The sequence below is a fragment of the Pinus tabuliformis genome, chromosome 3_2 (assembly GCF_031772625.1).
Source record: "Pinus tabuliformis cultivar Carrire ecotype Pingquan chromosome 3_2, CPIR1, whole genome shotgun sequence".
Classification (NCBI taxonomy): domain Eukaryota; kingdom Viridiplantae; phylum Streptophyta; class Pinopsida; order Pinales; family Pinaceae; genus Pinus; species Pinus tabuliformis.
This window is the reverse complement of record NC_142302.1, coordinates 412,680,437-412,697,607: the sequence shown is the minus strand read 5'-3', so window position 1 is coordinate 412,697,607 and position 17,171 is coordinate 412,680,437. Positions and strand designations below refer to the sequence as shown.

Genomic DNA, 17,171 nt, shown 5'->3' with positions numbered 1-17,171 from the left:
TACATGAAGATTTTGGTGCAGTACATGAAGAATATCCATGCACCTGTACTAAGCATACCAGCAGTGAAAGTTACAGTCCTATTGGTGTTCAGTGGTTTTGCTTTTGCAAGCATTGCATTAACTACAAGGCTTCAACCAGGTTTAGAGAAACAAGTGGTACTTCCAAGAAACTCTTATCTCCAGGACTATTTGTCACTCGAGCTGCAAATGACTCCAATATTACACCAAATGGCATGCTTCTTTGGATTCAAACATTTTGAGGCAAATCAAGGACTGACAAACAGGGGCAGTTTCCTATGTTTCAGGAGATTGGAAAACATGTGACATTAAAGACAAACATGGAACCTTGAAGACCCATCACAGCCATCGCCAGAAGGAGAGCAGATGTCAAAGAACGAGAACCATTGTAATTAAAGCCATCATGCATAACACGATGTTAGAGTCCTACTTGATTTAAATCTCTTAAAACTCCAGTCAACAGTCAGTTGTATTTATTAGTTAGTTTCAAATGTTAGTAGGTGTCATCATAGGCAAAATCGAATTCCCCTCATGCTGGAGGAGGAATATCGATCAGCTAGAATAAGAGTTATATATATAGCTGTAACAGCAATGTAATGGGGGTTGGAAATTTTATAACAGAGTACTGTTTTGGCTTATGTAAAGACAGAGTTCAGTAATATAATTTGGTTGCTTTTCTTCTCAGGATTCATGAAGGATTTCTATGTTCAGAATGTATGATTTTATCTTTTCCTTAATGTCTTTTACAGTTGCATAGATGTACAATCACTCAGAATTCACTGATTGTGCTCTGATTTCCTGTGTGCATTTATGAGCTGTGGTTCCATATATGTTGTGTTCTGAATATTCAAATGCTAAGTGCCCTGACTTCTATGTAAAGGCAGTACTATTGTTTACTGAAGTGTGATTGACTCCATAGGCCCAATGGAAACTTATGAAATGTTTGTCCAGCCTTTATATTTGTCACTGTTATGTCACAAGAGTTAGCCATCTTATTCTTAACCAAAATCAATAACCCTTTGAGAGAGCCCTCTCAGGCTAAGGAGGCTAAGCCTTAGTCAAAAGATTGGTTTGAAACAGTTACTTGAAGTCTTCCTGGTTTGCAGCCTTCCAGGGCTTGATTTTGAGATAACATTTTGGTGTGTCTGCCGGGAGCCTGAAGATTATTCATTCCCGAAATCATGAAGCTGAACTTCTGAAGGTAGCAGGAGCTCAGAAGGTTTTCGAGGCTGCAAATCTACCTTGGCGACTCCATTGTTGAAGAATTCAAAATTCATACATTCATGGTGATTCCACTGGAGTTATGAAGGACCCAGATGCTACCATTCTTATTTCAAGGTATGCATGCATAAATTTTTCAGGAATTCATGGTTTCCCAAATCATTTTCCCAAGGATGCATATTTTCTAAGGAATGGTCCAAAATTCAATGGAGAAGATTTGAGTTTAACTTTGAAGCATATATCAGATTTCTGTGATTTTACAGAGCTTCTTAGAGTTAAACATGAGGATGTTTGCATTAGCTTGTTCTATGATTCATTTCAAGGGAAATGTAAACAGTGGATTGAAAGCTTTCCTGCCAAATCCATTAAGTCATTTGAAGACTTTTGGCTTATGTTTTTGGAGGAATGGATGGATAGATCAGAGTTGGTGGCAAAATCTCCTTCAATTCAAGGTTTCAAACAATGGAATAATGATCATAGTAATGGAGAAACAGATGAAAATTTTTCTTTGTCCTTGTCCTCGTATTTAAAATCATTTGAGTGTAAGGCAGAGGATAAGATGAAATTTTTGGATGAAGTTGCTGAGGACATTGAGAAAGACATTGAAGGTTTAGAAGGTCAAATCCAGGCATATAGTTTTCATAATCATGATCGTTATTTTCAGAAGCTTTCTATGGCAGAACACAAGGAGAGAGTGTTGCTTCCCTTCTCTTTCACGATGGAGGAAGTGTACACTGTTGTTGAAGATCAGTTTGCACAACCAGAAAGTTACAAAAATCATCAAGCTGATCATGTATTCTGGGATCCTATAGCTGACTACATGGAAGATTTTTACTCTCCAGTGTTTCAGTTTTTCTATGAAGATCAAAGGCAATTTCAATGGCAGTGGTCATCACAATATCATAGTGGCTCTGAACTCTGATGCAGTCAAAAAACTCAAATGTCAGATAAGACAAATGATTGGCTACATTGGCAATTTCACATTGATTGAGCTGAAAGAAATTTGAATTGTTAGGGTAGGTAGGTAGGAAAATGCAAATAAGCTCAAGGTTGACTGAGCATTTTTTTTTCAGTAGATGTAGATTTCTTTCTTCTACGATGGTCATCAAGCTTAAGCCCGAGGTGAAGGCCCCAGAAGCTTGACAGGGATGCTTGTCAAGCAAATTTCTTTTTGTCATAAATGGATAAGGCACTGGACATACGAGTTCTTAGTGTACTACAGGAGCACACTATCCCAAGTGGAGCCACTGTTATCACCGCATAAATCCTTTTAGCAGTTTCGCAACGCAACATGTTTTAGGTGATTTCGTAGCGCATAATTCATATTGCGCTACGAAATTGGGGATTTGTTTGAATCCATAGCAAATATTTCGCAACCAACAAAGCATCATATCAGAGAATCCACCTAGTAATTATGTTGGGTTTTTCTTTGGATCAACACCACCAGACAACCATGGGGAAACAATGGCATCCTCAAAGCTTGCATCTTTTCCTCATGGATCATGTCTTGGCAGTGGCAGTTTTGCTGGAAGTAGTTCGCCAGTTGGTTCCATGCCAAAGTCTTTTCCTCCTTTTCAGCATCCAAGTCATGAACTTTTGGAAGATCATGGTTTTAAATAATACATTACTGTCTGTGTCTCAATCTCAAGCAATTTTGGAGTACCATTATCAGCATGTATAGCGAGTTTCTTAGCACCAGAAGAGGTGCATGATTTTTATAAGCACTGCACTGAATGCTAAGACGATAGCAGTTAAAACTGGTGGTCTAGCAACATTTCCTGAATATTTGGTACTACATATGTGCAAGTTTGTCATGGAGGCTGGTTGGGTTCCTAAAAAACTTGATGTTTTTATTGATGTTCCTGACACAATAGATATCAGCCATATGCATAGCAAAGGTTTGCAACCAGGAGAGGAGCTACTACCCGAAAATGTTCAGAGTGGGCCTTCAGCCAGTGAACCTATTGTGTCACAGCTTGCAGCCATGGGTTTTCCTCGTCTTCATTGTGAAAAAGCTGCAATCAATACCTCAAATACAGGAATTGAGGATGCAATGAGTTGGTTTCTAAGCCACATGGAGGACCCAGATATTGATTCACCTATATCCACTGGAAGGAAAAATAATACAAGCTGATTCCACCCGTTGATGAAGAACTCGTGGATACTCTTGTTGGATTTGGATTTGAAGCAGATGTTGCTCGAAAAGCATTAAGAGCCACAAGTGGTGATATTGAGAGAGCAGCTGAGTGGATCTTTTCTTGGCCAGAAGATTCTGTTGGCATGCACTTAGACGTCAATTCTAACAGTGCTCCTAGCAAATCTGACCAGGCATTACCAGATGGAGAAGGAAAATACAAGCTTATGGGATTTGTAAGTCACATGGGCACGTCTACTCAGTGTGGACACTACGTAGCACATACATTTAAAGAAGGAAGATGGGTCATTTTCAATGACTGTAAAGTCGCAGTTTCATCTGAAACCCTAAAGGATATGGGATATCTGTACTTGTTTGAATGTGTTCATGGACATGCTGGAACAGCTTAGGTTGAGAACAACACATTTCATTTTCTTAGTCAGTGTGCATTTGGAAAGAGTGAGGATTTCATCGAGGATGCCTTGGCTAATCTAAGCGTAGGGCAAGATTACGATGGAGAACTAGGAAAAGAAGCCTATGAACTAAGCTGGTTGCGACAAGGTGGGAATTTATCTCAGTCGCCATTCAAGGATGGACGGGATCGACCTGCATATACACGGACTGGAGAAATATAGGGGATGATTATGCTGGAACCTTTAGCATCACCAGAAATTTAGTTGTTGAATCATTAGTCTTTTATCTGTTGGATGATAATACAGAGGAGGCCTGTCGTCTTCTTCCAGAAATTGTCAGTTCGACTACACATCCGAAAGTGGCACGTGTTTTACTTGAAAGGCAAAATCCAGATGCAGCTTTGATGGTCTTACGTTGCTCTGGACATGATGGCCAGTTTGGAATCACAGATTCAGGCTTCCAGAGGGCAGGTGTAGTTGCTCTTCCTGAGGCTGTGACGGCTGTCAGAGTCAGGCTTGAGTGTGGACTTCTAACTGAGGCTTATCTTTATCAGAAAACACACTGCCAACGAGTCAGAGCAGAGCAAACAAAACATCGTCAAATGACAGCTGGAGTACGTGGAGCAGAAGATATGATTAGGTGTCGGGATTGGCTTACAGAAATGGAGATTCTAGTGGGTGAGATATGCTGGTTATGTATTAGAAGAAAATTAGTGGATAGGATGATTGAGTTACCTTGGAACAGCAATGAGGAAAAGTTCTTGTAAAAGTGCCTTTTAGATAGAACTGTTCAAGATCCTTCATCTTCTGCTGGAAATCTTCTAGTTGTGTTTTTCATCAAGCGATGTCGCTACCCTGAAGCATATCAGATTCATAAAAGGCTTTACGACTTGGAACAACAATCTATATCCCAAAGTATTGATAAGAAAATGGTCGAGAGAATTGAAGTTGTGTGTGAATGGAGAACGCGGTTGATTGAAAAATGTATTGAGTTGCTACCAGAAATACAGAGTCGAGATCTAAGAAGTGGAAATATTTCTGAATGTCATGTTTCTCCTTTAACAGAAGAGCAGTATCAACCTTTTGATATGGAAATAGAGCAAACAATATTTTCCACTGTTTCCAATCCATCTGCTGAGCAAATCTTGTTGATATTTGAGCCATCAGTTGCATATCTTATCATATATCAGGATTTTTACTGTGTTATTTAGTATTCCAGTCTCATTTTCAAGGGAATCATTTCATAGCTGCCGACGCTGTTTTTGGTTGCAATCAAGAGGGAACTATATTAGCAAAGTTACACAATCTTACTCTTGCATTTTCTGCAGAAAGTTCTGTGCAGGAAGAACTTAAGAGGGAGAGCACTGCTGATGTTGTAACCATATTGATAAGCTACATTGTCATGTTTGCCTACATATCAGTGACACTGGGTGATATTTCACCACACTTTTCACCTCTTTATGTTTCATCGAAGGTGTTACTTGGTTTGTCAGGGGTTCTTGTTGTTGTCCTTTCGGTACTTGGATCTATTGGGCTATTCAGTGCACTTGGAGTGAAATCCACTTTAATTATTGTTGAAGCTATTCCATTTCTAGTGCTTGCGGTGTTAGTGGACTTCTTACTGCAAGTGACTGCATTTGTTCCTCTTATGACATTTGATTTGATAAGAACAGAAGGAAATAGAGTTGATTGCTTTCCTTGCATTAGAGTTAGTCCATCAACAACTGAACTTGAACATGATAATTTGGGCAGGAAGCACCAACAACCTGACCTTTTGGTGCAGTACATGAAGAATATCCATGCACCTGTACTAAGCATACCAGCAGTGAAAGTTACAGTCCTATTGGTGTTCAGTGGTTTTGCTTTTGCAAGCATTGCATTAACTACAAGTCTTCAACCAGGTTTAGAGAAACAAGTGGTACTTCCAAGAGACTCTTATCTCCAGGACTATTTGTCACTCGAGCTGCAAATGACTCCAATATTACACCAAATGGCATGCTTCTTTGGATTCAAACATTTTGAGGCAAATCAAGGACCGACAAACAGGGGCAGTTTCCTATGTTTCAGGAGATTGGAAAACATGTGACATTAAAGACAAACATGGAACCTTGAAGACCCATCACAGCCACCGCCAGAAGGAGAGAAGATGTCAAAGACGAGAACCATTGTAATTAAAGCCATCATGCATAACACGGTGTTAGAGTCCTACTTGATTTAAATCTCTTAAAACTCCAGTCAACAGTCAGTTGTATTTATTAGTTAGTTTCAAATGTTAGTAGGTGTCATCATAGGCAAAATCGAATTCCCCTCATGCTGGAGGAGGAATATCGATCAACTAGAATAAGAGTTATATATATAGTTGTAACAGCAATGTAATGGGGGTTGGAAATTTTATAACAGAGTACTGTTTTGGCTTATGTAAAGACAGAGTTCAGTAATATAATTTGGCTGCTTTTCTTCTCAGGATTCATGAAGGATTTCTATGTTCAGAATGTATGATTTTATCTTTTCCTTAATGTCTTTTACAGTTGCATAGATGTACAATCACTCAGAATTCACTGATTGTGCTCTGATTTCCTGTGTGCATTTATGAGCTGTGGTTCCATATGTGTTGTGTTCTGAATATTCAAATGCTAAGTGCCCTGACTTCTATGTAAAGGCAGTACTATTGTTTACTGAAGTGTGATTGACTCCATAGGCCCAATGGAAACTTATGAAATGTTTGTCCAGCCTTTATATTTGTCACTGTTATGTCACAAGAGTTAGCCATCTTATTCTTAACCAAAATCAATAACCCTTTGAGAGAGCCCTCTCAGGCTAAGGAGGCTAAGCCTTAGTCAAAATATTGGTTTGAAATAGTTACTTGAAGTCTTCCTGGTTTGCAGCCTTCCAGGGCTTGATTTTGAGATAACATACGGCATGCTCTTCTGAAGGTACATATGGAAATCTTTTGTTAAAGATGAAATTATTTCATTCAGCAAATATGAACCTATGTCACTCATCAAAATTCTTCGGGCATCCAAACCTTGACAGAATAAAATCGAATATGAACTTCACAACAGTTTCCATGCTATAATCCTTCACAGGATGTGCCTCAGACCACCTGGTTAAGTACTCCATTACAATGATAATATAATGTGCTTCGTCATCTTCCCTAGTGGTTGGATAGGTCCAAAAAAGTCAATTTCCCATTTTTCAAATGCTTGTAGTGTGACTTGTGTATTTAATGGAAGTTCATCCCTTCGCGATCGTCTCCCTGTCCTTTGACACACATTGCATGTGCTCCAGTATTGCTTGGAATCTTTATGTACTATTAGCCACCATAATCCTGCTTGTAGGATCTTCTGCATAGTTTCCTTGCCTGCATAGTGTCCTCCAACGAAAACACCAGGTACTTCAGCTAAAATAATGTGTATTTCATATCCAGGCAAATATCAGCATAGAAATTCATTTGACCCCATCTTACATAATTTCCATACAATCAAAGAAAAATATGGAGCTCAGACAACTAATTCCTCCTTCTGCTATGCCACATAACCTTCAGGAGCTATGCCAGTAGATAAAAACTGAATAATGTATGCAAAATGATCACCCACAACCTTGAAAGCAAAGAGCTGTGTGCCAAGTAATAATTCATCAATATTTGTAGGCTCTTTGCCATTATCGATTTGAGAAAGGTGGTCTGGTGCAACATTCAATTTCTTAGGCTTCACAAACACTTAAAAATCATATTCCTGGAAAAGGAGCAACCATCTACACATTCCCCCCCCCAAAAAAACAGGCTTATTGACCAAGTACTTTAAAGTTGAATGGTCCATGTACATCTTAAAGTGCGTATTGAGAAGACAATGCCTGAATTTTTGTAGTGCATAAACCATGGCCAATCCTTTTCACTCTGTGGTTGAGTAGTTCTTCTTGGCCCTAGATATTTTTTAACTGGTGACAATAATCAGGTGATCAATATCTCCTCCCCCTGGTTAAGTTAATATGGCTTGCAATGCTACAAAGACACATCCACATGCACATGAAATTCCTTCCAATTCAGGAATACTAGGATTGGCATTGTAACCATTGTTTCCATCAAAGTATCCAAGCTCTTATTACAATCATCATACCACCAAAATGTAGCATCCTTCTTTAATAACTCCTCCATGGGCATAGTGATCTATGTCTATGCCTTATTAAACTTTCTATAGTACCCAGTATGACCCAATGTCACACATAGTTTCTTTACGTTCCTAGGGGGCTCTAGATTTATAATTACAATGATCTTAGTAGGGTATACCATCAATCCCTGCTTACAGACAACATGGCCTAACATTATTCCATAAGGTACACAAAAAATGGGTTTCTTCAAGTTCAAGGAGATCTGATACTTCCTACATGTCTCCAACATCAAGAATAGACTAGAGACATGTTTGTTGATGAACCCAAACATTGTCCAATCACTGAATTAGACTTCCAAAAAATTATGAATAAATTCCTTGAACACTACAATAACCACCCTTGAGAAAATTGCAGGAGAATTTTTTAGTCTGAAAGGCATGACTGTTTATTAGAATGACCCCCATTATGTAGCAAAGGTAGTCTTGCTTCTATCCTCTAGCGCAATCTTAATTTGGTGGTATCCCAAGAATCCATCTATAAATGAAGAAGCTTCTTGTCTGCCAACATTCTCAAGAACTTCATCTGTAAGCAGTGTAGGGAATGGATCATGTACGCATGCATCATTTAACTTCCACAGATATACAGAGATCCTAATGTCACTCTTCATTTTCTTCTCTTGGACCACCATAGGACTGACCCATTCAAATTCTTCCACAAGCTCAATTATTTCAGCAACGAGTATCTTATCAAGTTCCTCCCTTACCTTTTCCTTGTATTTGGGATTCAACTGATATGGGTGTTGCTTAACTGGCTTCGCATCAGGTTTCAAATTGATCTTCATCATACCCGAATCTCCTACTATCCCTTTCAATTTAGAGAATTTAGTTGGAAATAAATCCTGGTATTCATGTAATAATTCAGCGACCTTATCCACTATATCTTCATCCCAATAGTCACCAATGTTCACAAATTTTGGTTCTGCTTCTGAACCAATGTTTACCTGTTTTGTGTGCTTCGGTTGAAAAATATCAGGGGTCTTCGCATTAAGTCCACCAACTTCATGTTTTCCCTTTGATTCAAGGATATTAATATTCCTCAAATCCTCATCACCTTCCTCCATCGTGACATTGTAACATTCTAAAGCATTTTGTAGTTGCATACTCCAGTCAGGTTATACCCATGTGATAGGCTCTATGGGTTTTTGGAAGATTGCTCCTTTAATTTCCTAAAGTGCTTCATCAATGCATTCAAACCCATCTTCAAAATTGAATGTCAGCCAGAAACTTTCCTTCATCTAATCCCAATCAGTGGTCATGTGCCACAACTCTGTCTCTAAATACCAATTATTTGGGATAAAATCGAGGGTATGAATAAAGATATGCACCCACTGAGGTTGAGCTATTTCACCCCACATCTTACTCCATAGAGTCAGATGTTCACACGAATCATCCTTCCTGTGTGTTTTTTAGTGAGTTAGGTGTGTGCGTAGCCAAATCTTAATCGAATCATTCAATGGTATTCCTTCCAGTAAGAAAAATTATCCTTGTCTGTACCCCACCATCTTGCAAGCATAGCTCTCAATGCTATATCTAAGGCATAGAACTGATGTTCCTCTGGTACATCCCTTTCAAAATGGTCAAGACATATATTGACATCATCCAAGCCATCATAATAGGGGAACTTCCATACCTCAGTAGATATACATCGTAGTGACTTTGTAACCCAAATACATCATAGTGTAGATATCTCATGCAACCGATTCTGATAGTCTTCTAACTCTTCGTCTGAGTCTGATTGGAAGGAACTGTCCTTCTCCCAGTTGGTCCTTCCATCTACAGTTGGATTGATCCAATCTTCATTTCACATATTTAACTTATATATGTGCTCAATGTCTTCATCTTCATAATGGTCATGGTTTGTTTCTATGTATCGCACACCTTCAGCTGGATCCAACAGGACAATTACTCGAACCTCATTATTTTCAAATAGCATGCTTCGATTAATTAAGTTAATGATTGTGTTCATGTCAAAGACTCAATCAATCTTGACCAACGCTAGGCATGGATTACTTTCATCAACTATCTCAATAAATTTGAAACCTTCCAGTGCTCTTCCGCCTTCAATATCTATAGTTACTCCATGCAGATGACCCATTGGAGTTATTTTTGTTGGTTTGCCATGCATAGCTGAATTGGAAACCACTATAACTTAGGCTTTCCCATACGTTTCCAAGTTTTCTTCGGCAGTGCCTTAGCATTAGAGCCCAACCCTAGGATTACCTGGTCCATTTTAAAATCACAAATCTGTGTATTCAACCGCATGTCCCTACCAGTTTTCTTTTTTGCCCTGGTTCACCTTATTAACTGCGCATTGTTATGGTAATAGCTTATCCTTTCTGACACAATTATCTATCAGCTCTTGCAGTCCTTATACTTCCTTCTGATCCCATAATAACTTCATGCAAGTCTGCAAAAACAATTTTAACACCGCGGGATTTGAATCCTATGTCACAAAAGCTTCTCAGGTTTCTCCTTTCATGAGGCTATCGACATCTCGTTCTGAGATGTAGAAGCACCTAGATCCATAAAACTCATTCTTGCCTCCATTAACATCTCTTTTTATCTATGTATATCAAACCCAACATTCTCCTCACCAGCTTTTCGAAACCATAAATTTGATTCTGGCTCTTTTCCTTCGACCTTGTCTTCACTAGTGGCTACATCACTTTGAATGACTACGTTGATACTAGGATTGTCTTCATGCGACTCAGATCTCATCATCTAAATGTTCTGCGCCAGCTATTGGTTCTTCTTCTCATGTATGTTCGATATTAAGACTAGGCAATCTTCTATAATATGATCAAATTGATGACAATACTGACAAGAATGGTGTGTTCGATTCTGACAGTCATGTGCAAAGTGTCCTAATTCTCAGTAATTGTAAAAAATAATTTGGCCCCAACCTCTTCCAACTCCTCCTTCTCATCCTCTTCCCCATCCTTGGAACCCTCCATGAGCTGTAGGTAAGCTTTGATCATTCTGCTCATGGTTTTCATCCCGCATTCTATATAGCGGAGCCCTGTCCATCATTAGTTCATAGATTCAACAATTCCTTTCATCATGACCAACCAATTTACAATAGTTACAAAAAGGTTGCTTTGGATATTGTATAAATTTATGTAATAGGGAAAAATTATCTATTGAATTTTTCCCTGATACATGGAAGATTCTACGACAGGTACTTGCACCGGTGCTTGATCTAGTGAAAGATTGTGGCTTCAGTGGGTTAGGACCTCCTGCACCTATATACTCTCAGAATACAGGCAACCTTGCACTTGATGCACCAAACTTCAGAATGTGCTTCCGATTTAACCTCCTTTTCCTTCTTTAAATCATACAACTCCATATGCAGGTTTGCTAGCTACAACTAGATTTGTTCGAATCTTATATTCATATCCTGGACCAGCAAAGCTTCTAGCTTCATCTCGATTTCCAACGCTTCGGCCTAAGACCCAATCTTCTACTGAGATAACGATAATCATAAGTGAGGTAATAATGAAGCTATATATGAGTCCCTATGTTGTTCATCTGAAATATGAAGGCTAGCTTGGCTCAATAAACACTTAAGTCATTGATCTATATCCCATGTAGACTCATTAACCCTATTCCTGATCTCCTTAATTTCGGTCACACACTATGCTTGCAACTTCAACTTCCTAAATTTTGCAATCAACACATCCTTCATTTTAGCTAACGAAGTAGTCACATGAGTTTTATTGTATCTGATGGATGAAGTAAGTGCTCTATCCTGTAGGATGTAACTAGTTGTGCATTATTCATGTCATCATCGTTGATCTACTACGCTTTCCACACAACCTCTGTGATGAACGAAAACTAATTCAGATCCTCTGATCCCTAACCCCTGAATACAATAATTTTTATTGTATTCGCCATACTGAATAGAGGAGGTGGAGGTATAGGTGTAGGTTTATGAGGTGAAGGTGAAGGAGGACATGGAGTGGATCAATGTGGAATTCTAGAAATACCCTAATTTATTTTTTGTACCGCACCTCTAGGCGTACAAGGGCTATTTCTTTCTTCTTCACTTCTAGACTCTCCCAATAAAGGAATGTATTCACTCTTGATGAATTTGTGTAGATCTACTCTAAATCGATTTCCACTTTGCATAGATCCAGTCTGACCCCTCTTAGACATTAAGGTGAAGGCATAATCCCTTTTTCACACAAAAGAATTTTAGTCTAGGTTTTTAGTGATTTTAGGTACTTACCTCTCAGACCTTTGAAGAATCATCACTCAGCTTCCCTATAAGACATAGATGTATCTATTGAAAATTCAGTGATGAAGCCACCCAATATACTATCAATACAATAATCAACAACCCTTGGAACCTTATATTCAGATCCTTCAAGATGTTTGACTAATTCTAGAGTCCACACAATAGGATCATTGTGCTTCCAAGTAGGTTCGCTATCCGCTAATTTGGACAGGCACTCGTGTAAATTTCAAGGGAAAATCGAAAAGAAAACTTCATGTACTTCTATGTAGAGATACCTATGTAACCACTTTTCTTTTTACAAGCGCGGATTCTGCTTCTCCTGAGCTGCAAAATTGTGTAACTTCTGATCTATCTACTTCTCGATTTCCTTCTTAGTGGGTATCCACTTACGCCACATCACACATCCTTCAGATAGATCCTAGTCCCAACAATGGAATCATTTGTTTTCTTGAGGAGGGTTGGACCCATGTTCAGAGTTAGCAGCACTAACTAACAAAACCCTACACTACAAGCCCTTCTAGAAACAAACTGGTTAGCACAGGCTACAATCTCACCCGAGGTAGTATTGGGGGATGCTAAAACAAGTTTTCTGCATCCAAAAGGCTATGTGATATGGAGTTATGGAATTTCTTTAGTTTAGGCCTGATCTGACCTTTGGGAACCCTTATCCATGAAAGCCCCAAACTTAAAGCGATTTCAAATTAAACAAAGTTATGAACTTCGTGTAAATGTCTAATCATGCATAAAATAATGTATAAGAGTAGATCCAGATCTTCACAGAGAAATTAAGAAAAAAATAAAGATAAATGGCATTCAATTGCACGTAAATATAGAAAACACACAAGTATATAAATTGGACACAAAATTGCTTCAAATATTCTTTATTACTTTAGATCTTCCATATACAAACTTTCCAGATCCTGCACACACAACTGCAGGAGCCCGCACACTCAGGTGCATGAGCCTTCCCCTTCACCAAAAATACAGAAATATCGTACCTTTACAAACTCAAATCATATCAGAATCCCATTCTACTAATTGATTTCTTAGTCTCACTAAGACACCCTTTTATATAGTTTTTCAATTACAATATCATGGTCCACAAACCATGGGTGGAGCTTAGAACAATACAAAAACTAAGGGGCTTTGACCTTCCTAAATCTTCTTAAGTCCCAGTGACCCGTACTACTCACACTTTGCTCCTCAAGATATGAAGACTTTACAATATCTTATCAAAACTTGACCCAGGGGACCCTGTCCCAAGAGTAACACCCTCTTGTCATGCTTACCCAAGCTAATCGTCCAACTGGGGTAAGCATGCGACAAAGAGTTACTATGATATGAGTCAACTCACCAAGTATAGTTAAATAAGTGGAACCACTGACAAGACTAATTCGACCTTCCTCGGGAGCTACAAAACCTTCAGGAGATAACAAACCCTTCCAGGTGCCCAACCCATGAGACAACTTAAACTTTTGTTGATCTAGACCCCTAGTCACTTCCATGACAAGCCACATATGTGACTGAGACTCTCTAGTCACTCCCATAGAAAGGCATGCATGCAATTGTGGCCCTTTTCAGGCAATTCTGCATGAGTGACCCTGGAGTTTGTGCCACTTTTTCAGGGCCAGGACTGAGGCTACTACCCATAAATTCATGAAACTTCCAGAACTGATAAATGACATGAAAACAATGCTACTAATGTAAAAACTTGAGCAAGGGCTTGATCTGACCCCTACTGTCCACGACAAGTATTTCGTCAAACATTTCTTAAACATGAAATCTACAGGTCATAACAACATATCTCAACATAGGGACCTCATACTTATTTGAGAATCGTCAAGGAGGATTGATATATCCTCCCAATAGATTCATTTTTATCTATTAGGCCATTCATTCATTATTATTTCATGTAATAACCTAAATATAATGAGAGCCATACATCAATATTATCATAAAACATACTCATAACAAATAGATAACTAGAGATATAACAATTATGAAACAACTATTAGCATCACATACTGAAGAGCACATTTACTCATGAAAATACCAAAGGAAAAGAAGCTCTTATTAACATATGAAAATCCAACCAAGTTAGGTACTTCAGCGTACCACCCGAACAAAATCTCTCTTTCATATAATCACTCTCATGCCATATTCCAAGGATGAATGTGGGATCTAATGGAATAACCAAGAACACCAAACCAGGGTTTCTAGAGGTCAAACCACATCAACCCTCAACCAATGATTCCACCTCATGGTTAGACATCACTAACCATCACCAGATCAGTCTCTACCCAAGCGATCCAGGGCTCTAGAGATTTTGTTCCAACCAAGGCTTCCAAGACTAGTAACTCAACCCACAACTGTTGTAGGGATCAAGAGAATTTTTCCAACCAAGGCTTCCAGGACTAGTAACTCAACCTACCAAGGGCTCCAGAGTGTTTTTCCAACCAGGGACTCTAAGACTAGTAACTCAACCCAAGCTGTTACAAGGCTTCCAAAACGTTTGTCCAACCAAGGATTCAATAACTAATAACTCAACCCACAACCATAAGGAACATGAGAACCAACCATAAAAAAAAAGGGAAAACCCGCAACACCATGGCTATCCAGGAAATGGTAAAGCTAGGAAAAAGCACTGTTAATCCAGGAAATCCTCCATGTCAATGAAAACTCATAACCAAGAAACCACATGCATGTGTCATGCATGAAAAAACTACCAAGGAAACCATACATGTGATTTGGTACCTATAAAGTAATCCAATTGTAGATGTTGATCACATTGTCCCCTTTTTATTTCCTTCTCTTTTTTTTCCTTCTTACTCCAAATCCTAGGTATGCCACACTCCTCCAAGAGTGCTCTAAGAAAAATCTTAGCGTGCAAGAGTATGAGAGAGATAATAGAATAGAGAGCTCTGAGCTAAAGCTAAAAAAATCCCTGTGACCTGATGCTCATAAGCCTGTTTATCATTGAGGCCTATATTTCTTCATTTTCCTTCACTTTTCCTTCCATTTTTCTCACATGCAATATTGTGACCTTTTAGCTTCCTTTTCTCCTATTTTCCATTATTTTCATAAATAAAATGCCAATTAATGCCTCTTTTCCTTTGCCATTTCCTTTTCCAATTTACTTAACCATAAATGAACTAAAGTCACACCTCGCTAGGATTTTTTTTCCCACCATTAAGCTTGGAATATGTGTCCCATGACCTTGATCTCCTATTTTTTTTTACAAGGAAATTCAACTAGGGGTTGTTACAGAACCCTCCCCCTTGGGGGAACACCGTCTTGAGTGTTCAATGAAATTTATAACTGGAAACTGTTGAAAACCAAAACATATTGCCCACGGAGCTTTATAACTCAGCTCGTTGCAATATTTACAATGTCATCCTACTAAAAACATAAGAAACATATCATTTACTTGAGATTTATAACACAACTCATTATGGTATTTACAATAACAACCACATATACATTCATGCAAATTTTCTTCAACTAGAAAATAACCATATTGTATATGTAGCTTTATAAACATATCTCAAAACAATATTTACAATAATAAACACATATACACATATGCACATTTTCTCAACCAAAAAATAAAGGATATGATGCTCATATCAACAACAAGGGAAACCATAGGCTCACACCTCCACCTTTAAAGCAATACCATGATTCACCTCCTTCCTAGGAAGTCAAAAATCCACTACCAAAGTCAAAGTTACATCCAATGTCCAGCGCTATAATCCTGCACCACTTGCCCTCTTAGTGAACAGTTATCAACTCATTGTTCCAGGGCACACTCCCAATGTTCATATGATTCCATCTAGCAATGCTAATCACAAAAAAAAATCCATCCTCAACCTTCCCTTCTCTGCTCATAGTCCCTCACGCAATAAGGTCACCCTCTTCCATGCAGTCAAACACCTTCCAAGTTTTGTGGGAATCCCCTTCTCTGCTACACAGTCCCTCGGGAAACCCCTCCCTTGGCAAGGTTTCCTCACATTGGAAGGTCCAAAAACCAAGGCATATCCCTACCTCAAACCATCATGCTAATCATAGCATGATCATGTAAATCAATGGACACTATTGGGTACTATTTTCCCACAATAGCCCTGCTCTTGAAGTGCTTTACCAGCATACTACCGCATGTTCCAATTCCTTTTCCTATTGCCACTAATTATTGTGGTTAGTTCCAACCACCAAACTGGGCATTTTCATGCTTTCCTATACCAAGCACATAATTTCCATCATATTCAAAATAAGTTGAAATAAATTCACATCATACCTCATCGGTGGCCCATCAATAAGGTACACTTGTAATTTTGTTCAATTCTTGTCACAACATTTCAAACTAGTTGTTTGATCAAATAATCATGAATAAGCATTTCACATTTGGTTAGCTCAAAATTAAACCATCATAAATTAGAATCCTAAATCATAAATCACATGCATAACACACACTTAATTTTGTTTCCACACCTGGAAAGCATCCAATGCCTTTTCTTATCTTCAATCGTGTACACATACACACAACATACAACATCAAACAATATATGCACCTACACCCAACATACAACACAGCACATACACCTACACCCGATGTACAACATGATACATACACCTACACCTGGTGTATATCACAACATAGTACATATATGTACACATAGTACAATAGAATGAATACACATGTCATGACACCACGACTACCCAATGCACATAAATAGTACCACATGTACACAACACAACATGTATGACATGCAAAAAATAACACATGTACTCTAGTACCACATGTACAACATGTACACATCACCACATGTACTCTACACCACCCATACAAAGTGTACATGACATGTACACAACACCGCCTGCACATAGCACCACATGTACAACATGTACACATCATCACATGCACACAACACCACATGTACAATCATGCATACAACCCCTTATGTACATAGCACCATGTGTACAAC

The 17,171-nt window shown here is 38.6% G+C and overlaps 2 pseudogenes; both read left to right on the top strand.

Annotated features, from left to right (window-relative positions):
- The first annotated feature begins 2,942 nt into the window (after window positions 1–2,942).
- Window positions 2,943–3,798, top strand: LOC149181128 (ubiquitin carboxyl-terminal hydrolase 14 pseudogene; annotated as a pseudogene).
- Window positions 3,799–3,807: 9 nt separating this feature from the next.
- LOC149181127 (uncharacterized) overlaps window positions 3,808–17,171 on the top strand; it is a 122,069-nt pseudogene continuing 108,705 nt past the window's right edge.